Source organism: Mesoplodon bidens (genome assembly GCF_964165515.1).
Source record: "Mesoplodon bidens genome assembly, chromosome: 18".
Taxonomy (NCBI): Eukaryota; Metazoa; Chordata; class Mammalia; order Artiodactyla; family Ziphiidae; genus Mesoplodon; species Mesoplodon bidens.
In genome coordinates this window covers 52,763,782-52,783,643 of record NC_138175.1, presented here as the reverse complement: position 1 = coordinate 52,783,643, position 19,862 = coordinate 52,763,782, and the positions used below count along the sequence as shown (strand labels likewise).

General features: G+C 47.0%; 1 protein-coding gene across 9 annotated transcripts in view; it reads right to left on the bottom strand.

The window, feature by feature from the left end:
* Positions 1-19,862, bottom strand: part of BICRA (BRD4 interacting chromatin remodeling complex associated protein) — a 77,267-nt gene that overhangs the window by 39,553 nt on the left and 17,852 nt on the right. Inside the window, exon 1 of one of the 9 annotated variants that reach the window (XM_081215417.1) lies at positions 13,827-13,961. The exons of the other annotated variants lie outside the window; for them this stretch is intronic. The gene's annotated coding sequence lies outside the window, so the exon portion shown is untranslated. Of the gene's footprint in view, positions 1-13,826; positions 13,962-19,862 lie in introns of those variants that run through there. 9 annotated transcript variants of the gene reach the window in all.

The window sequence follows — 19,862 nt, the reverse complement described above, 5'->3', positions numbered from 1 at the left end:
TCACTAAGGTATTCTGATGGTCCCAAAGCTACTAATTATGTTATTAGGAGAGGGGTTGGCCTCCCACCCAGGACAAAGCAGGGAGGGCTGCTGCTCAGAGCCTCAGAGACAGAGAAAAATAGCTGAGATATGCAAGGCCTTCAAATCTTCCTCACCCAGCAGCTCTTTGTGTGTCTTGTTTCATAATCTGGCCTTTCCCCAAAGTCTAGACTGAGATTGGCAGTTTACATCTGACTTTGAATCCTTAAACCATCTGGGGGTATATGGCGTAAGGTAGGGATCCCATTTCATCTCTTTCCAAATGAATGACTAGCTTTTGGTCCCCAGCTTGGTTTATTAAGTCTCTCCCTTCCCCATCAATGTGACCACTGGCCACTTTGGCCTCAGACCAGATGTCCATACCTTGCCTGGCTCTCATCCTGGGCTCTCTGTTCTTTTCCATTGGTAAAATGTCAATTTCTATTTATTCCCTCATCTCGGAGATAAAACATATTCAGCTGGACAGGTAATCAATACATGGATTGATGCAGAAGGTGATGGATAGTCCAGGCACCAAGGTGCCTCAGAAGGGTACAAGGTCCCCAAAGCAGAGACCGTGATGTCCCTTTGCTTGACAATACATTCTCGAGTAACTTGACTTATACATCACGTTATCAACTTTTAATGAAACTATCCTCACAAGAAGAGACAGAAGGCATAAGAAAGTACTCACAAAGAAACCAAAAGGTTACAAATCATAATCTACAGACACAAAAGGTCACATATCGTATGATGCCATTTCTAAGAAATGTCCAGAAAAGGTAAATCCATAGAGACAGAAAGCAAATTAGTGGTTGCCAGGGGCTGGGGGGAGGAGAAACGAAGACAAACTGCTTAATGGGTATAGGGTTTCCTTTTGGGCAAACGAAATTATCCTAGATAGGTGGGTTGGCAGGAAACTAGATAGAGGTGATGGCTCCATAACATTATTAGCGTACTAAAAGCCACTGAACTGTGCACTTTAGAACGGATAACTTTTTCTAATTGAAGTATAGTTGATTTACAATGTTGCGTTAGTTTCAGGTGTACAGCAAAGTGATTCAGATATATATATATAATTTTTCAGTTGCTTTTTCCCTTATAGGTTATTACAAAATATTGAGTATAGTTCCCTGTGCTACAAAGTAGGTCCTTGTTGTTTATCTCTTTTATATATAGTAGTGTGTATCTGTTAATCCCAAACTCCTAATTTATCCCTTCCCCCTCAAAATGGTTAATTTGTATGCTATGTGAATGTTATCTCAAAAAAAGAAAACACAGTTAATGTAAGCAGAAAATAAAGACGATGGTCCCATTCTTATTGTAAGCTGTTCCTATTGTAAGCTCTTTTTAAGCCACGTTAAAAAGTAAAGTCAGGGACTTCCCTGGTGGCGCAGTGGTTAAGAATCCGCCTGCCAGTGCAGGGGACTCGGGTTTGAGCCCTGGTCTGGGAAGATCCCACATGCCACGGAGCAACTAAGCCTGTGTGCCACAACTACTGAGCCTGTGCTCTAGAGCCTGCAAGCCGCAACTACTGAGTCCACGTGCCACAACCACTGAAGCCCGTGTGCCTAGAGCCCGTGCTCCGCAGCAAGAGAAGCCACTGCAATGAGAAGCCCGCGCACCGCAAGGAAGAGTAGCCCCCGCTCGCCGCAACTAGAGAAAGCCTGCGCAGCAACGAAGACCCAACGCAGCCAAAAATAAAGAAAAAAAGAAACAAAAAAAAGTAAAATCAGTGATGTTTTCAGCAGAACTGGCAAAAAGCTGACTGAAACTTTAATTATCAAGAACATCATTCTAAATAGAGACTTTAGGTTTTACCATTAGTAATGACTATTGATAAATATAATGCTATGTAAAATGTTTGATTTTTTAAAATCTTCCTCACCTGTTTTTAATGTACATTTTTATGTATTTTTATAATGTACCAAAGTGGAGTCATGTACGTATACAGTTTATAAAAAACAGGTGACGGTTAAGGCCTGGACTTTGGAGCCAGACCTTCTGGGTTCAAATGCCACTTAACTGATGTGTGACCTCAGGCGAGTCACTTCAGTCTCCCTTTCCCTATAGTTTCTTTCTCTATAAAATGGGATTAAAAGTAGTGCCCACCTCAGAGGGTTGTGAGGATTAAAATGAATGGATGCATGTAAATAGATATGCATTAGGCACATGCTTTCCATTTTTACTACTTGTGGCCTCCGCCAGGCGATCAAGGTCAACATCAGCCATGATAAGTCAAGTGCATAGTATGTACCTTTGATGTGATAAGATGGGAAGGGCACTTTATCTAACCCCTTATCTAATCACGAGAAAGACATCAGAGTAATCCCGAGAGAGGCACATTCTCCAAAATCCCTGGCCAGCAGTGCCCCAAAATGTCGAGGTCATCAGCAGTGAGGAAAGTCTGAGAAACTGTCACAACCAAGAGAGGTCTAAGGAGACATGACGACGCAGTGGAATGTGCTGTGCTGGGTGGAGTCCTGGAACAGGAAAAGGACATTAGGGGGAAACTAAGGAAATCTGAAGCAATTCTGGAGTTGGGTTCATAGTGATGTTGGGTTTTCGCTGTGACAAACATCAACCAGGTTCTGTCCCCTCTGTGCCCCTGATTCTGCCCTGGTTCTCCTACAATTTCATCCCCACATGGTGACCAAAGGGACCATGTTAGAATGCACGTCCCTCCTCTGCTTGGAGCTCTCCCATGGCTCCTGCCTCACTCTGAATCAAAGTCCAAGTTCTTACTGTGACCATCGGCCCCCATCCCACCTCTGTCCTCACCTCTCACCCTCTCTCCCTCCTTCACTCCCCTCCACCCACACCAGCCTGCTCCATATTCCTCCAATGCACCAGGTACACACCTGCCTCAGGACCTTTGCACCAGATGGTGAGGCTCAACCTGATTCTGTTGGCAGTCGTGATCCCCACCCCCTCACCCAGCACTTCCACCTCCCTCTCCTGCTTTGCTTTACTTCAAAGCTCCGATTACTATATCACGTGTGACTCTGATTTATCTTATCTATTGCCTGACTCTGCGAGGAGGGAGTGAGCCCAGGTTTCGGTATGTTTTGTTCCCTCTGTGTAAACATGGACTGAATGGCAGAGGAGGACCGTTCTCAGTGGTCACTTACGATTCTGAACAGAGTAGGTGTGTGACCAGGTTTGGGGGAGGGCGTGGTGGGCAGGGGGGACACATCACAGGCTGACCAGGGACCCATCGGGAAGGGCTCACAATGGGGGACCGGCCACTGGGATGAGAGCAAGGCCCAGGGGCCCAGAGGGAACCTGTCAGGGGCAGATTGGAGCGTAGGTGAAAGGTCACAGGTGGGGGAGGGGTGAAATTGGGCCTCACCACAGAGAGCTGCTCAGAGAAGGGAGAACTGAGCAGAGGTGCTGATAGGGCCGATGCCATAGAGAACGTCTCAGAGACAGTCAGACACGGAGAGAGAGAGGAGGTGGGCGCATCTTCCCAGGACAGTGGGGGGATGCTCCACAGGTCTTACCCACCCCCCCCACCCTGCACACCAACCCAGGAGGCAAATTAATCCAATCAGTCTACACCAGTGGCTCCTGCCCCAAATGCCAGAAGCCACCCCAATATGGAAGACAATAAAAACTCCAGGCAAGTGTGCAGAATGTGTACAGACACCACCCCCGACGAACCCTGTCAAGCTGGTTAGGAACCCTCCACAGGGACAGGACCCCCAGACAACGCCCACATCCCCACCGACATCGTGGACGGCTCGTTCACAGGCGCTGTGGAAGAGAACATCTCTCAAGTTCACAGAGCAAGAGTTAAAGAACCAACACCAGCAGCAGGGACTGCCATGATGGCTTTCAACCCTCACTCAGAAAGGAGGGTTCTAGAACATGCGATGGGGGGCACACCTCCGTCAAGAAGGGAGGGGAGGGCTTCCCTGGTGGCACAGTGGTTGAGAGTCCGCCTGCTGATGCCGGGGACAGGGGTTCGTGCCCGGGTCGGGGAGGATCCTACACGCCGCAGAGCGGCTGGGCCCGTGAGCCATGGCCGCTGAGCCTGCGCGTCCAGAGCCTGTGCTCCGCAATGGGAGAGGCCACAACAGTGAGAGGCCCGCGTGCCGCCAAAAAAAAAAAAAAAAAAAAAAAGAAGGGAGGGGAGCCTACAGATAATTTCTACCTGGCATCACACAGAGCCTGGGGCTACTCTAATTCCACCCTTATGAATAATGGGGCAGATGTAGAACATTCTAGAATGTTCACAGCACCCTTGAACTGGAAACAACCCAGATGCCCATCAACGGAAGAATGCATGAATACGCTGCAGTCCATCACATAATGGAATACTACACAGCAACGAAAAAGGAACAAACTACTGGTATGTACAACATGGAATCATCTCACCAACATCATGTTGAGTGAAAGAAAGCACCACTGTACAGTTTCACGTGTAAAGTACACACCCACTTTTAACTATGGAGTTAGAATCAGGATGGTGGTTCCCTGGGGGTTGGAGGGGTGGGGGGCACATGGAGGGGCCAGAAAGGGTTGGGGCATCTTTTGGGAGGAGGTCACGTTCTGGGGGTTTTTTGTGTGTTTTGTTTTTAAATCTGGGAGCCAGTTACATGGGTGTGTCCAATGTGCAAAAAATTCATCCAACTGGACATTTATGATGTGTGCTCTTTTCTCCATGTTGTAATTCAACAAAAAGTTCCCCCAAAGGGGGAGAAGACAGAAGAATACAAAAGAATAACTGTCTCCCTCATCTACTACTGGTAGAATGTAACATGGTGTGATCGCGTGGGAAACAGTCTGGCAGCTCCTCGAAGGGTTAAACAGAGTTACCCTATGACCCAGCAATTCCACTCCTGGGTACATTACCCAGGAAACATGAAAATACGTATGCACTGAAAAACATGTACACAAATGTTCACAGCAGCATTATTCATAATGGCCAAAAGGTAAAAGCAATCCAAATGCCCATTAACTGATGGATGGAGAAACAAAATGTGGTCCATCCATACAATGGAATATTACTCAGCCACGAAAAGGAATGAAGCACTGACACATGCTACAGCATGGATGAACAGAGAAACCATCATGCCAAGTGAAAGAAGCCAGGCACAAAAGACCACATATTATATGATTCCGTTTATATGAAATGTCCAGAATAGACAAATCCATAGAGACAGAAAGTAGATCAGTGGTTGCCAGGCCTGGGATGGATGGGAGTGGCGGGGGAGGGTGACGGCTCAGGGGCACAGTGTTTATTTTGGGGGTGATGAAAATGTTTTAAAATGAAATGGTGATGGTTACACATCTCTGCGAATGTACCATAAACCAGAGTCGTACATTTTAAATGGTTGAATTGTATGATACGTGAATTGAACTCAATAAAGCTGTTTTAAAAAAAAGTAACTGTGAGAGTGTTAGTTGATCATTGCTAGGCGGAAGACACGTTTTCTACTCTTCTGTATGAACACTCTATTTCAAAATTAAAAAAAAAAAGAAAACTAGCAAACATGTACTGACCACACCCAGGCACTTGATTATTCCCATTTTACAGAATGAAAATTGAGGCAACACCCCCCTGAGCATGCCCCAGGTCACAGAGTAGGTCTGCCTGGAAGCCGGGCTTTTGGTTGTTAAGTGGCTGGGTCCTCCCGATACCCTGCTTGTTCTAGGGGGCAGAAGCATGAGAGACTGGTTTTGGGGTGTGGCTGGGACAGACCTTCCAGCCCTCTCCCCTGCACATTTGCTTCATCAAATGCCTCCTACTGCTTTGCTGAAACCATTCCTTCATTCGATTCAAAAATCAATAAATATTTCCCGAACCCACATTATGCCTGAATTTCTTCAGCGGCCTCATCAACAGTCTCCCCACCCCCACTCCCAGTCTAGGGATCTGGTTTGACCCTGAGTCACCTCCTGTCCCTCCTCTGCCCTGAATCCCAGCAGAGTTCTTGTTTCACTCGGAGTCAAAGCAAAGTCCTCACTGAGGCCCACCAGGCCACATAGGAACTGGCCCTGCTCCCACTGCCCCCATTCCCTGCCCTCCCTCCTTTTTCCATTCAGCTCCAGCGACATGGGCCTCCTCAACCTTCTTCTCCCTTGCCTGTCTGTCCAGGGCCACCTGTCAGGGGACTGTTCCCAGTTTCTTTTGGGGGGGAATGAAAATGTTCAAAAATTGATTGTGGTGATGGTTGTACAACTCTGTGAATATATGAAGAGCCACTGGTGAATTGGAGGGTATGCAAATTACATCCCATAAAGCCATTTAAAGAGAAGCACTAGAGGAGGCATAAGGTGGGAACACGGATGCTAGGGTGCTTGCAGAAGAGACAGGGTGGTCTTGAGAGGTATCTGGATTGGGATGTAGGCTGGTGGGGGGAATCACCACAGCGGCACATCAGCTGGGGGGGCCTCAGTTAGCTGCCCGCCACTTGGAAAGCCAGCAGGATCTCTGAAAAGACCCCAATGTGGTGACTTTGTCAACTTTACAGAACACACCTACTGCAAATAACAAGAATGGACTCACATGTTGCGAGAAAATGTTCACAACACATATATCAGACCAGGACATATATTCAGAATATATAAAGAAATACTACAACACAATAAGAAGACCAACAACCCAATTTAAAAACGAGCGAAAGGAGACCTACAAATGGCGCATAAGCCAATGAGATATTTGACATCTTTAGTCATGAGGGAAATTTCAATTAAGACCATAATGACACCACTACATACGCATTTGAAAATTTATAAGACAGATAACAGCAAGTGGTGGTGAGGATGTGGAGCAACTGGAACTCTTATGCATGGCTGGGGGTGATGTTAAATGTTCCGGCTACTTTGGAAAATGGCTTGACAGTTTCTAATAAAGTTAAACATATCCTCATCCAACCCAGCCATTCCACGCCTAGGTATTTACCCAAGAGAAAGGATGGCATATGTCACACAATGATTAGTACCCAAATGTTCACAGCAGCTTCATGTGTAATGGCCAAACACTGGCAACAGCCCAAAGGTGCACCCACAGCCGAAGGGATAAACAGATCGCAATGTATTATATCTGCACAATGGAATTACTGCACAGCAACAAAAAGGAATGAACCACTAAGATGTGCAACATAGATGAACCTCAAAATCACTGTGCCGGGTGGCAGGAGCCAGACACCAAAGAATACAGGCTGTGTGATTCTACTTACATCAAACGCTAGAAAATGTTCTGTGCCTTGACTGGGAAAGCAGTTACACAATAGTACTGATTTGTCAAAATGCATCCAATAAGTACCCTTAAAATGGATGTATCACTTGGGGGGAGGGATAAATTAGGAATTTGGGATTAACAGATACACACTACTATATATAAAATAGATACACAAGAAGGACCTACCGTATAGCACAGGGAACTACACTCAATACCTTGTAATAATCTATAATGGAAAAGAATCTGAAAAAGAATATATATATGGGGTTTCCCTGGTGGCACAGTGGTTAAGAATCCGCCTGCCAATGCAGGGGGCACAGGTCGAGCCCTGGTATGGGAAGATCCCACATGCCACGAAGCAACTAAGCCTGTGTGGCACAACCTCTGAGCCTGTGGTCTAGAGCCCGCGAGGCACAACTACTGAAGCCAGTGAGCCACAACTACTGAAGCCCACGCGCCTAGAGCCTGTGCTCCACAACAAGAGAAGTCACCACAATGAGAAGCCCGCACGCAGCAACGAAGACCCAATGCAGCCAAAAATAAATAAATAAATAAGTAATAAATGAATAAATAAATAAAAGAATATATATATACATATAACTGAATCACTTTGCTGTACACCTGAAACATGGTAAATCAACTACATGTCAATTAAAAAAATTAAATTAAAAACATTTTAAAATGGTTGTATCACATTAAATATAAATTATACCTTAATGAAGTTCATTACAAAACAAAAACAAAAATAGACTCTAACTCCAGGCTGCCTGGTTCAAACTGTGGCTCCACAAGTTACCAGCTGTGAATTGGGGCAAGTATCTTCACTTCCCTGCCTCAGGACCTTTGCACTTGCTGTTCTCTGTCAGGAACACCCTTCCTGCAGATAGCTACGGGGCTTCCAGCTCACCTTCTTCAGGTTGCTGTTCTCTGTCAGGAACACCCTTCCTGCAGATAGCTACGGGGCTTCCAGCTCACCTTCTTCAGGTCTTTGCTCAAATGTCACATTTTCAGCGAGGGCAGGTTAAAATGACCACTCGCACCACCAGCCCTCTCCACCCACTTTCCCTTTTTCTCCACTGCATTCAGTACCTTCTGATGAGTCCTATCATGGGTCTCCCCCACCAGCCAGTCAGTCCCCAGACAGCGGGGATTTTTGTCTTGTTCATGCTATAGCCCCCCTCCTAGAATAGTGCCTGGCACACAATAGGCACTTAGTAAATAACTGCTGAATAAGTGAGCTAAGGGATACATGTTACTCCCATTTGGGGATGTGAATTGCAAAATGCTCAGTAAGTATCTAGTCAAGGAAAGAAGGAGAAAGCACAAGGGAAGATGGAAAGAAATGGGCTTCACCACTAACCTCAAGGATCTGAAGCTCAGAGAGGCGAAGGCACTGGCCCCAAGTCACACAGCAAGTAAGGGGTGGAGCTTGGGCAGGCTGACACCACCAACTACCTACACTGCACACTGCATGCTGCCCCAGAGAAGGGCATGAGCCCAGACCACCATGAAGCCCAGATTTCATCCCCTGAATGACAGGCAGCAAGGAGGATTGGCGGTCTCTGTACACAAAGACTTCTCAGTCAAGACAGAGAAAGCAGGGGCAGAGAAAACAGGCAGGGAAGAGGGAAGGAGAGTGTTTCAGGGAAAATTAAAGACAAGGCAGTGAAAACCAGTGGTCCCATCCGCCAAGTGGAAACAGAGATGAGAATTTAGATGCACACCCCACCCCATTTAAAGATGTTCAACATCATTAGTCATTAGAGAAAGGCAAGTCAAAACCATAATGGGGGGTTTCCCTGGTGGCGCAGTGGTTAAGAATCCACCTGCCAATGCAGGCGACACGGGTTCGAGCCCTGGTCCAGGAAGATCCCACATACCGCGGAGCTACTGAGCCCGTGCGCCACAACTACTGAGTTTACGCTCTAGAGCCCACGTGCCACAACTACTGAAGCCCACGCACCTAGAGCCCGTGCTCCGCAACAAGAGAAGCCACCGCAATGAGAAGCCTGTGCACCGCGACGAAGAGTAGCCCCCGCTCACCGCAACTAGAGAAAGCCCATGCGCAGCGACAAAGACCCAATGCAGCCAAAAATAAATTAAAAAATTTAAAAAAACCAAAACATAATGGGATACCACCTCACACCCAGTAGGATGGTTATGTTAGAAAAGAGAAATTGGAATCCTCATGCATTACTGGTGGGAAAGTAAACTGGTGCAGCCGCTGGGGGAAAAAGTCTGGCAGTACCTCAATAACTGAACACAGAGTTATCATTTAACCCAGGAATTCCACTCCTAGGTATAGACCCAAGAGAATTAACATACATCCACACAAAGACTTGTGCACAAATGCCCATACCAGCATATTCACAAGAGACAAAAAAGTGGCAACAACCCAAATGTCTATCAATGGATAAATAAAACCTGGTATATTCACATAATAGAACATTAATCAGCCAGAAAAAAGAATGAAGCACCGATCCATGCTACGACATGGACGAACCTTGAAAACATTATACTCAGTGAAAGATGCCAAGTACAAAAGACCACACACATACTGGATGATTCCATTCATGTGAAATGTCCAGACAGGCAAATCTATAGAAACAGAAAGTAGATTAATGGTGATCACGGGCTTGTAGTGGGGAAGGAGGGCTGGGGGAAATGAGGAGTCTTCTCATGGAAATGGGATTTCTTTTGAGGGTGATGAAAATATTCTGGAATCAGATAACGATGATGGTTGTACAACCCTGTAAATATACTAAAAACCACTGAACTGTATACTTTTAAACAGTGAATTTTATGGTATGTGAATTACATCTCCATAAAAAAAAGTAATTAAAAAAAGCACATCCCTTGATGATACCAAATGACCGTAATTTTTACTAGGTTTGACAATGTCATTGTGGCTATGTAAGAAAATGCTTAGTTTTGCTTTTTAAATACACACTTGAGTTTGTAGAATTAAAATGACAGGAGAGGGCTTCCCTGGTGGCGCAGTGGTTGAGAGTCCGCCTGCCAATGCAGGGGACACGGGTTCGTGCCCCGGTCTGGGAAGATCCCACATGCCGCGGAGCGGTTGGGCCCGTGAGCCATGGCCGTTGGGCCTGCGCGTCCGGAGCCTGTGCTCCGCAACGGGAGAGGCCACAACAGTGAGAGGCCCGCATACAGCAAAAAAAAAAAAAAAAAAAAAGACAGGAGATCTGGGATTTGCTTTAAAATATTGATACTTCAACAGCAACAAAAAAGATATCGATACAAGCAAGTGTGGCCAGATCTCGATCTATGGAACCTGGGGATAAGTAAGGAGGGTTCATTATGCAGTCCTCTCTAATTTTGTATACAGTTGGAATTTTTCATTAATAAATTTTATTTTCTTCTGCACACCCTTTGCCCCAGCAATTCCACCTCTGGGCTTTTAACTTACACGGTACTCACATTACTCGCATTCATGCAAATCAACAGTGGTACACACGGTACCTCACTGTAGCCTTGTTTGTGATAGCCTAGAACTAACCTAAGTGTCCAGCAGATGGGGGCTGGTTCAGCAAGCTAGGGCCCTCCAATGGAATAAATACCATGCAGCTGAGAAAGACACAGAACTTGACAAGTTAGAACCTCCAGGATATATCATTAAAAGCTAAAGGCAAAGGGCAGAACAGTGTTAGAATAACTTGTCATTAGTGCCTTAAAAAATGGGGGGAGATGGGGCATGGAGAGAGAGGGAGGGAGGGAAGGAGGGGGAAGGAGAGAGAGAGAGAGAGAGAGAGGGAGAGATGCTTACACATGCACAGAATGTCTGTTTGAAAAGAGGCCCCCAAACTCTAACCATTTACCTCTGGGAAGAGGATGTGGGTACAGATAGCTGGGAGGTGGGAGAGGGAAGGAGACTTTTGACTAGAAATCTCTGATATTATTCAAGTTTTCTACTTGGGTGCGTTGTTCCTATTTAAAAAAAAGAAAAAAAAATTTTTTTAAGCCCCAGAGAAAAGCTGTTTCCTACATGTGGCCCTGTCCCCACACATCTCCCCTGGGGCTGGATTAGAAGGATCAGGTTGTCCCCTCTGTTCCCTCCCAGGGGTGGGAGGCCAGGCAGGGCTGAGGCTTCCCTGCTGGGAAAGCAGAACCGCCCTGTAGGACTGCCCAGGGCTCCCTGGAAATGATTTCCAGACTCCTAAGCCCTTGGCTGAGGCTGGGGGAGGAGGAGATACAACACAGGAAGAACAGGAAGACTAGGAAGAGAAAAGAAAAGAGGAAGGGGACGGGGGGGGGGGGGGGGGGGGGGAGGGAGAGAGGGAAGGGGAAGCCTGTGTACCTGTAAGCACACAAGGGAAGAACAGGCCTGGGCAGGGGGTGGCTGGAAATGCCATCTTCCACCTCAACTGAAGAAACAGCCACCAAGTAGCTTTATTCATAGCTGACAAAAAGTGGAAACAACCCAAATGTCCACCAATTGACAAGCAGATAAACCAGATGCGGTACATTTGTACAACAGAATATTATTCAGCCATAAAAAGGAATGAAGCAGTGATCCATGCTACAACAGGGATGAACCTTGGAAACAATACATGAAATGAAAGCAGCCAGACGCAAAAGACCACATCTTGCACGATTCCATTTGTACGAATGTTCAGAAAAGGCAAATCCCCAAAGACAAAGTAAATTAATGGTTGCCAGGGATTAGGGGGAAATATACAGGGTTTCCTTTTGAGTGAAATTGTTCTAGAACTAGATTGTGAGGATGGTTGCACAACTCTGTAAATGTACTAAAACCCACTGAATTGTACGCTTAAAGGGGAGAAATTAATGGTATGCAAATATCTCAATGTTTAAAAAGAAAAAAAAAAGGAATGAAGCTCTGACACATGCTACAACATGGATGAACCTTGAAAACACACTGCATGAAAGCCAGACCCAAAAGGCCACATAGTGTAGGGCTCTATTTATAGAAAATGCCCAGAACAGGCAAATTCATGAGACAGAAAGCAGGTTAGGGGTTGCCAGGGGCTGGATGGAAGGGGGAATGGGGAGCAACTGTTAAGGATACGGGGTTTCCATTTGGGGGGGATGAAAATGTTCTGGAACTAGATTGTGGGGATGGCTGCACAACTCTGCGAATGTACCAGAAAACCACTGAACTGTATGCTTTAAATGGGGGAATTTTATGGTATGTGAATTATATCTCAATAAAGCTGCTCAAAATTTTAAGCAAGGAAAAACGGAAGGAAGGGAGGGAGGGAGGGAGGGAGGGAGGAAGGAACTGGTCACATGGCCCATCCCCACCCCCACCCCCACCCAGACCATGACTCCCAACCTGCACTTACCAGACTGCACATCCTCCCAGAACATGTTCCCTCAGCATGGCCCCCGCCCCTCAAATGCACGGGGCAGCGCCGGGACCCCCGCCTCCAGCCCTGGCTGAATTTCCTGGGTGCCCTCCATGACCCAGGTGGGACACCCCCAGCACGTCCCTGGGTCACTTCCCTCTGTACCCACTACTGGCCCTGGGATGGGGGCGCCACGTGTGAGAGGTGTGTATGAAGCTTTAGCCTCTCATTCTATTCACCACACCCCGCCCCCCAACCCCACCAAAGCCAAAAATGGGCAAGAAAACACAGAAACCACAGAGGCATGTGAAATGTGCTGGGTTTGTAGAATTTTCTAAGTGTGTAAAGTGCTGATTTTGGAGGCAGAAATACCTTTATACTTCAAAACACAAAACCAAGCAAACATAGAAACCTTTAGACTTCAACAAAAAGTGAAAACACACACACACATAGCAAATCAGGCCAGAGGGACCTGAGGGAACCCCCCCTCTGCCCCGCCATGCTCTGCGGTGCCTTGGGAGATTAAGCTGGTTAGGAGGTGAGATTTAGGACTGTTATTTCAGCAGCGGGGACAGAAAAACCCACACAGTTCCTAAGCGATTCTTTTATGAAATAATAATCTATAGACATATGTTCTCACGTCAAGCAACCAAGCTATTGATTCCACAGAATTCCTGGGAACAGCTTTCCCCCCCACCCAGACCCTCTCTTACAACACCGGTGGACAATTCACCTTCCCAAAATGCTGATGAGCGGAAGCTGCTTTCCCACTGGGCAGGGAGAAAAAAACCACAAAACCAAAACATTTGCATTCATTCACTCAACCAATATTCAGTGAACACCCACTATGCCCCAGGCCCTGGGAGACCCCTCATAGAGCTAAATTCTCCTGGAAGAAGCAAACCATAAATTGGTAAACAAAGTTATCTACGACGACGATATTGGCTAGTGGCAAGTGGCCAGGAGGAGCTCAAAAAGCAGGATAAGGGAATGATGGGGAAGGGGAGGCTTTAGTTTTAAAACAGGGTGGTCAATACATGTGACACTGAAGCAGAGACTGAAATGAAGGGAGCCGTGCAAATAGATGGGGGAAAAGCATCCCAGGCTGAGGGAACAGTGAGTGCAAAGGCCCTAAGGCAGGAATGTGCCTGACAGGCACCAAGAACAAGTAGATCATTGTGAGGTGGGTGGAGGGCACTGGAAAGGATGTCGGAGAAGTAGCTGGGGGGTGGGGGGTGGGGAGGGGGCAGGAAGCACAGGAAGCGAGTAGATTTTGTTCTAAGTGTTCTAACCTTCCAGAATTGCCCCAATGCCTCCAATGCGCTTCTGGAACTGGGCTTGGGACACATGGGGAACTGAGGTGGTACTCTCTCAGGAGTGTAGAAGTTGCCCATACGGTTCCTCACATTTCTACTTTCATTTTCAGCGCTTTTCAAATTGTGAGTTGGAAACTTTGAGCAGTGATGAAATCAGTATAGTGAGTCTCAACCATCACTGAAACAAATGAAGGAAAAAGAACAGAGTAAAATTGAAAAAACATATTGAATGACTCAAAGGTGGTTTAGCTAAGTATTCCACAAAACTTTGTTTCGTGTGTGTGTGTGTGTGTGTGTGTGTGTGTGTGTGTATGCCTCCTGTATCAGGGTGTGAAATATATATGTCTTATCAGAGACTGCAGGTCCAAAGGTCAGGAAAACAGCTAATCCAGATGCCTCCTCCCATAGATCTGAGACCTTCCCAGTCATTCCACTGGCCACCCAGGCATCTACAAATACACACCCACTATGGTGAAGACGGCTGTATGTTTCTCCCAACCATTTTCTTTTCCTGGACTACATTTCCCAGCATCCCTTGTAGCTGGGTGTGGTCACATGACTGAATTCTGGCCAACAGAACATAGTTGGAAGTGACATTCACATTCGTACTTTTCCAGGCCTGGCACAAAAGACATCCCTCCACACTTCTTCATCTAAAGTGGACTCCACAGACTTAGGGGAGGGCAAAGCCACTCTAGGGAAGGAGTCTGGTTCTCTCAATGAGTTCACATGAGGCTGCTCCACCAGAAGCACCCTCATTGGTCTATAACATGTGTGAGAAAAATGCTTTGAAGCCATTTAGTACACTGAAGCCACTGAGAATAGAGGGCTTATTTGTTACAGCAGCCAGCATGACCTGTACTAACTTACACACCCCCCAAATGAAGGTTGGTTAACTCAGCAGCCTGCTGAACGAAGAATCTTTTGCTGAAGTTCCAGAGAGGAGAGGAGAGGAAACTGAGTCTCTGGATGCCTCACAGTACAACAGGTGTGCCCAACTCAGAAAAGCCTAGTGAAGCATCAGGGCCATGTCCAAGGCCAGAGATTTAGCATCCACAAAATGCGTTCTAAGCCACACCAAGTTCATATTTTGAAAAGAAAGATAAGCTCTATGGGAATTCCCTGGCAGTCCAGTGGTTAGGACTCAGCGCTTTCACTGCCTGGGGGGCCCAGGTTCAATCCCTGGTCAGGGAACTAAGATCCCGCAAGCTGCGTGGCGTGGTCAAAAAAAAAAAAAAGAAAGAAAAGAAAAGAAACATAAGCTTAATGATGAAGGGTCCAAGTTGCATCTCGAGCCCAAGACCACACCAATAACAAAGCCCCCATTTAGAAATCGCCATTACCGTACATGGGGTACCGGGCTTCCATGACAACCACGCACGGTGGGTACCTCTATCCCTACCTTACCGAAGAGGAAAGCTGAAGCCTACAGCTAACCTGACGACGGGAACTGCGGTTCACCACAGGCCACCACAGTGCTTAATTCTACATGACCCTGGAGGTGGGGGCCTGGAGTAGATCAATGAGGGTGAGGACGCTGCCTGCCTCATCTACCACAGTGCCCGGCACGTGGCAGGAATGCAGGAAATATGTATGTTCATGTCGCCTTCATGAACGAACAGCTGCTCTTCTCCCCTTTTACAGACGAGGCAATGAGGCCCAGAGAGGACAAGTCACTGACTCAAGGTTACCCAGCAAATGAGGGAACCACATTTTAGGCAAAGCTCAGACCTCCACCACCCCCAAAGCACGCACTGTGTCCCTTCTGCCAGCCTGTTCCCTAGTGTCCCTCACACTCACCCAGGGGCTGCTCACACCAGCTTTTAAGCCTTGGGGCCCTTTTTCTGCTCTTCCCAACTTCCCCTCCTCTCCCCGATTAACACACTTTCTTTTGGCTCATTCACATCCTCCCGGGTTCCTCATTCACGAAATATCCAGCCATTCAGCAATTAAGACTTGGGATATGTGCTGCGTGCCAGGCTCTGTTCTAGAAGCTGGAGGGATGGCTGTGAACAAAACAAAGATCCCTGTTCACGTGGAGCTTACATTTTTGAGGAGAGTAAGGAGGGAAACAAAGAAAGAACAATATGACAGATTATACTAAGTATTTACAAATATTTAATTTACATGTATTTAGCTTTTATTTATTAAATAAATATTTAATAGATATTAGAATATATGTCATGTATAGAATTATTTATCATATTTAAAATACAAATGTTATAAAAGATTATGACATGTAAAATCAATATAAATGTAAAATAAATATTATGTCAGAAGTTGCTAAGTGCTGTGGAGGAAAAGCAATGAAAAAGAAGGACAAGGTATTTGTAATTTTAACTAGAGTAATAAAGGCAGGCTTGATTGAGGAGGGGAGGGAGGGAATCACGGAGCAGAGGAATAGCAAGCGCAAAGGCCCTGAGGTGGATACGTGTCTGAGTCAAGCAAGGAGGCCAGTGAGGCTGAAGCGGAGTGAGTAAGGGGGAGAGTAGTTAGTGGGAGATGAGGTTAGATAGATAGATAGAAAGCCAGGGGTCAGATCATGAGCTAAAAATAATATCAGTTAAAAGGCAGAAACGACCCACGTGCCCATCACCTGAGGGGTGTAGAAACAAAATGTGGTACAGCCACACACTGGATGTATTATTCAGTCTTGGAAAGGAATGAAATTCTGATACATGCTACATTATCGATGGACCTTGGCAACATTATGCTAAGTGAAATAACTCAGACTCAAAAGGACGAATATGGTATGATTCCATTTAAATGAGACCATACGGGACCTCCCTGGAGGTCCAGTGGATAAGACTCTGTGCTTCCACTGCAGGGGGCACGGGTTCCATCCCTGGTCGGGGAGCTAAGATCCCACATGCCGCGGGGTGCAGCCAAAAGATTAAAAAAAATTAAATTAAATTAAAAAATTTTTTAATGAGGTGCATAAAATAGGCAAATTCATGGAAACAGAAAGTAGATGAGAGGTTATGAGGGGCTAGTGGGAGGGGAGAACAGGGAGTTATTGTTTCATGGGTACTGAGTTTCTGTTTGCAATGACGAAAAAGTTCTGGAAATGGATACAGCTGATGGCTGCACAACACCATAAACGTACTTAGTGCCACTGAATTGGACACTTAAAAATGGTGAAAATGGTAGATGTTATGGTATGCACATTTTCCCACAATTAAAAAGCAATAACAGGACTTCCCTGGTGGCGCAGTGGTTAAGAATCTGCCTGCCAATGCAGGGGACACAGGTTTGAGCCCTGGTCCAGGAAGATCCCACATGCCATGGAGCAACTAAGCCCGTGTGCCACAACTACTGAGCCTGTGCTCTAGAGCCCGTAAGCCACCACTACTGAGCCCGCATGCTGCAACTACTGAAGCCCGTGCGCCTAGAGCCCGTGCTCCACAACAGAAGCCACTGCAATGAGAAGCCTGTGCACCGCAACAAAGAGTGGCCCCCACTCGCTGCAACTAGAGAAAGCCCACACGCAGCAACAAAGATCCAACACAGCCAAAATTAAATGAATAAAATAAAAAAGAATAATAAAAAATATCCTAGCAGTTAAATATCTATTAAAAAAAAAAAGCAGTAACAGCTAACATGTTGCATTAGATGTATCAGGCACTGTCCTCAAAGCTTTACATATGTTCATTCATTCACCGCTCCGACAACCCAATAGGGGAGGTGCCTTCTAAACCAGTGCTGCCCCCCAGAAAGGCAATGCAAGCCACATATGTCATTCTAAATTTTCTAGTGGAAAGAAGAGGTGAATTTAACGTATGTTAATTTCAAGAATACATTTTATGTAATATGATATATACAAACACGATCATTTCAACGTGTCATCAATATAAAAATAGTATTAATGGGGAACTGACCTTTTCCCCCTTCCTTCGAAGCCTTTGAAATCCAGTGTGGTTTTTTTTTTTTTTTTTTTTTTTTAACATTCACACTCACCCAGTGGTTAGTGCATTGGTGAGCGGAGTTCTTGGGTGAGCATGGGAGGGCTCTGAGCAGAGAAAGGCCGTGAGCTGACTCAGGTTACAACAGGGTCCGGTTGGCTGAGTGAGGGAAATAGCCGGTGAGGGGCAGGGGATGGAGGGAGCCCCAGGAGGAGGAGACTGAGATGGTCCAGGCGGGAGGTGATGGTGGCTGGACCGGGGTGGGTGCAGCGGGGGTGGGGAGACAGGCCAGACGGTGGAGATCTTCCACAGGCAGAGCTCACAGGCTACACTGCTGGACTGACGGGGTGCAGAAGACAGAAGGATAAGGGGCATCCACACAGCAATGTGACTAAAAAGGGCTTAAGATGGTAAGTTTTATGTCATGCGTTGTTTATCACAATAAGAAAAATTAAAATCAGGAGTTCCCTGGTGGTCCAGTGGTTAGGACTCGGCGTTTTCACTGCTGCAGCCTGGGTCTGATCCCAGGTTGGGGAACTAAGATCCCGCAAGCTGAGCAGCAGCCATAAATAAATAAAATTTAAAAAGAGAGAGAAAAAAAAGAGTCAAGGATGATGCCAAAGCACCTGACCCAGGCCACCGGGAGGATGGACGGAGATGGTGACAAACTGGAGGGGGCAGGCTTTACTTTTGTTTGTTTGCTTGGGGGGTGGGGGTGAGGGGTCCGACGTGTTAAGTTTGAGGTGCCTCTGAGACAACCTAGTGGAGGGCTCGGCAGAGCGGGACGGGCTGGAGACAAAAGTGAATAAAATCTGCCCTTAATTCCTCTCCTGCCCATTTCCAGGGCCTGGTTTCTCTCTTGGTTCCCTTGACACAGTGTCCAGCTGCGCAGGAGCATCCTGTCACAGGGCAGGCCCCAGTCTGGCCCATCATCACATTCCCCCTTCCTCCCTCATCACCAGTCACAGCCCAACACAGCCTCCAGGCTCCCAGCTTTCAGGGAACAGGCTTCCAGAAGCCTCCCTGCCCACTCCTACCACCCACCCGGCTTCCTCGCCTTTGGAGCCCATGAAGGCTCAATGTGGCTGCTCGTTCTGCATCGTCTAGCAAGGAGCGCGGAATCTGAATAGTAAACACCATCCAACGTCTCGCCAAACAGCACAGGCAACATGCACCCTGGGGGGTGGGCAAGCGCAAGACAGAATATATATTCTAAGGGGTCCAAGAGCCTTTATTCGAAACCTTTGAGGGGAAATGCTTTCCGAAAAGCAGATTCTTTTCCAGACTTTGCCAGGTGCTGGGATGCGCAACCTGTCTATGACGGCACACCCACAACCAGCTCTGAGACGCCACCCAGTAATCAAACACTAATATTCCTGCAGCCAAATGTATGAATATTCACATGGAGAGCAAAGACAGACTACGAATAGCTTGGCTTCGGGTCAGGTCCTGCTGCCTGTTGAGTCACAGCGGGCGAGCTGCCCTTATCATCACTGATGGAGGTGGTGTCACCGTGATAGCACGCCTTGCTCGCTGGTTGATCTAAGAAGGGAAGAGTCTCTGTGCTAAGCCCAAGGCTCCCCCAAGGCCTGGAAGCAGGGAGCCCCTGAGCTCAGGTCAGACACACCTGGCTTCAAATCCCTGCTCTGCAATTTCCTGACCCTGAGCAACCGACCTCATTTCTCCAGGGGTCTCAGTCCTGGGGGGGCGGGTCTGGAAGCATCTGGCTGTTGCCTATAAGCCTTAAATCAACAACAATGACAACAGCAGCAGCAGCAATAATAATAATAGTGGCTAACCCTCATGGAACCCTACTCTGGTCCAGGAGGGCCCTGCGCTCCATGTGGCCACCGTCTCATTGCCTGACCCTCATCACTCTCCTGAGAAGCAGCTTCTACTGTTATTTATCCTCTTTAAACAGAGGCCTGGCGCAGCTGGCCTGAAGAAGGAGACAGCTGGGGCTCCAAGTCCAAGTCTATCTGCCACAGGGCCTAAACATGTCCAAAGCATGGATCATGCCTGTCCCTAGGTCAGGCCGCCTCGTCCCTGATGCTGATCCTCTCCCAGTGGGGATAAGTTAGCCAAACAACAACCGTGTGCTGTCTGCTTC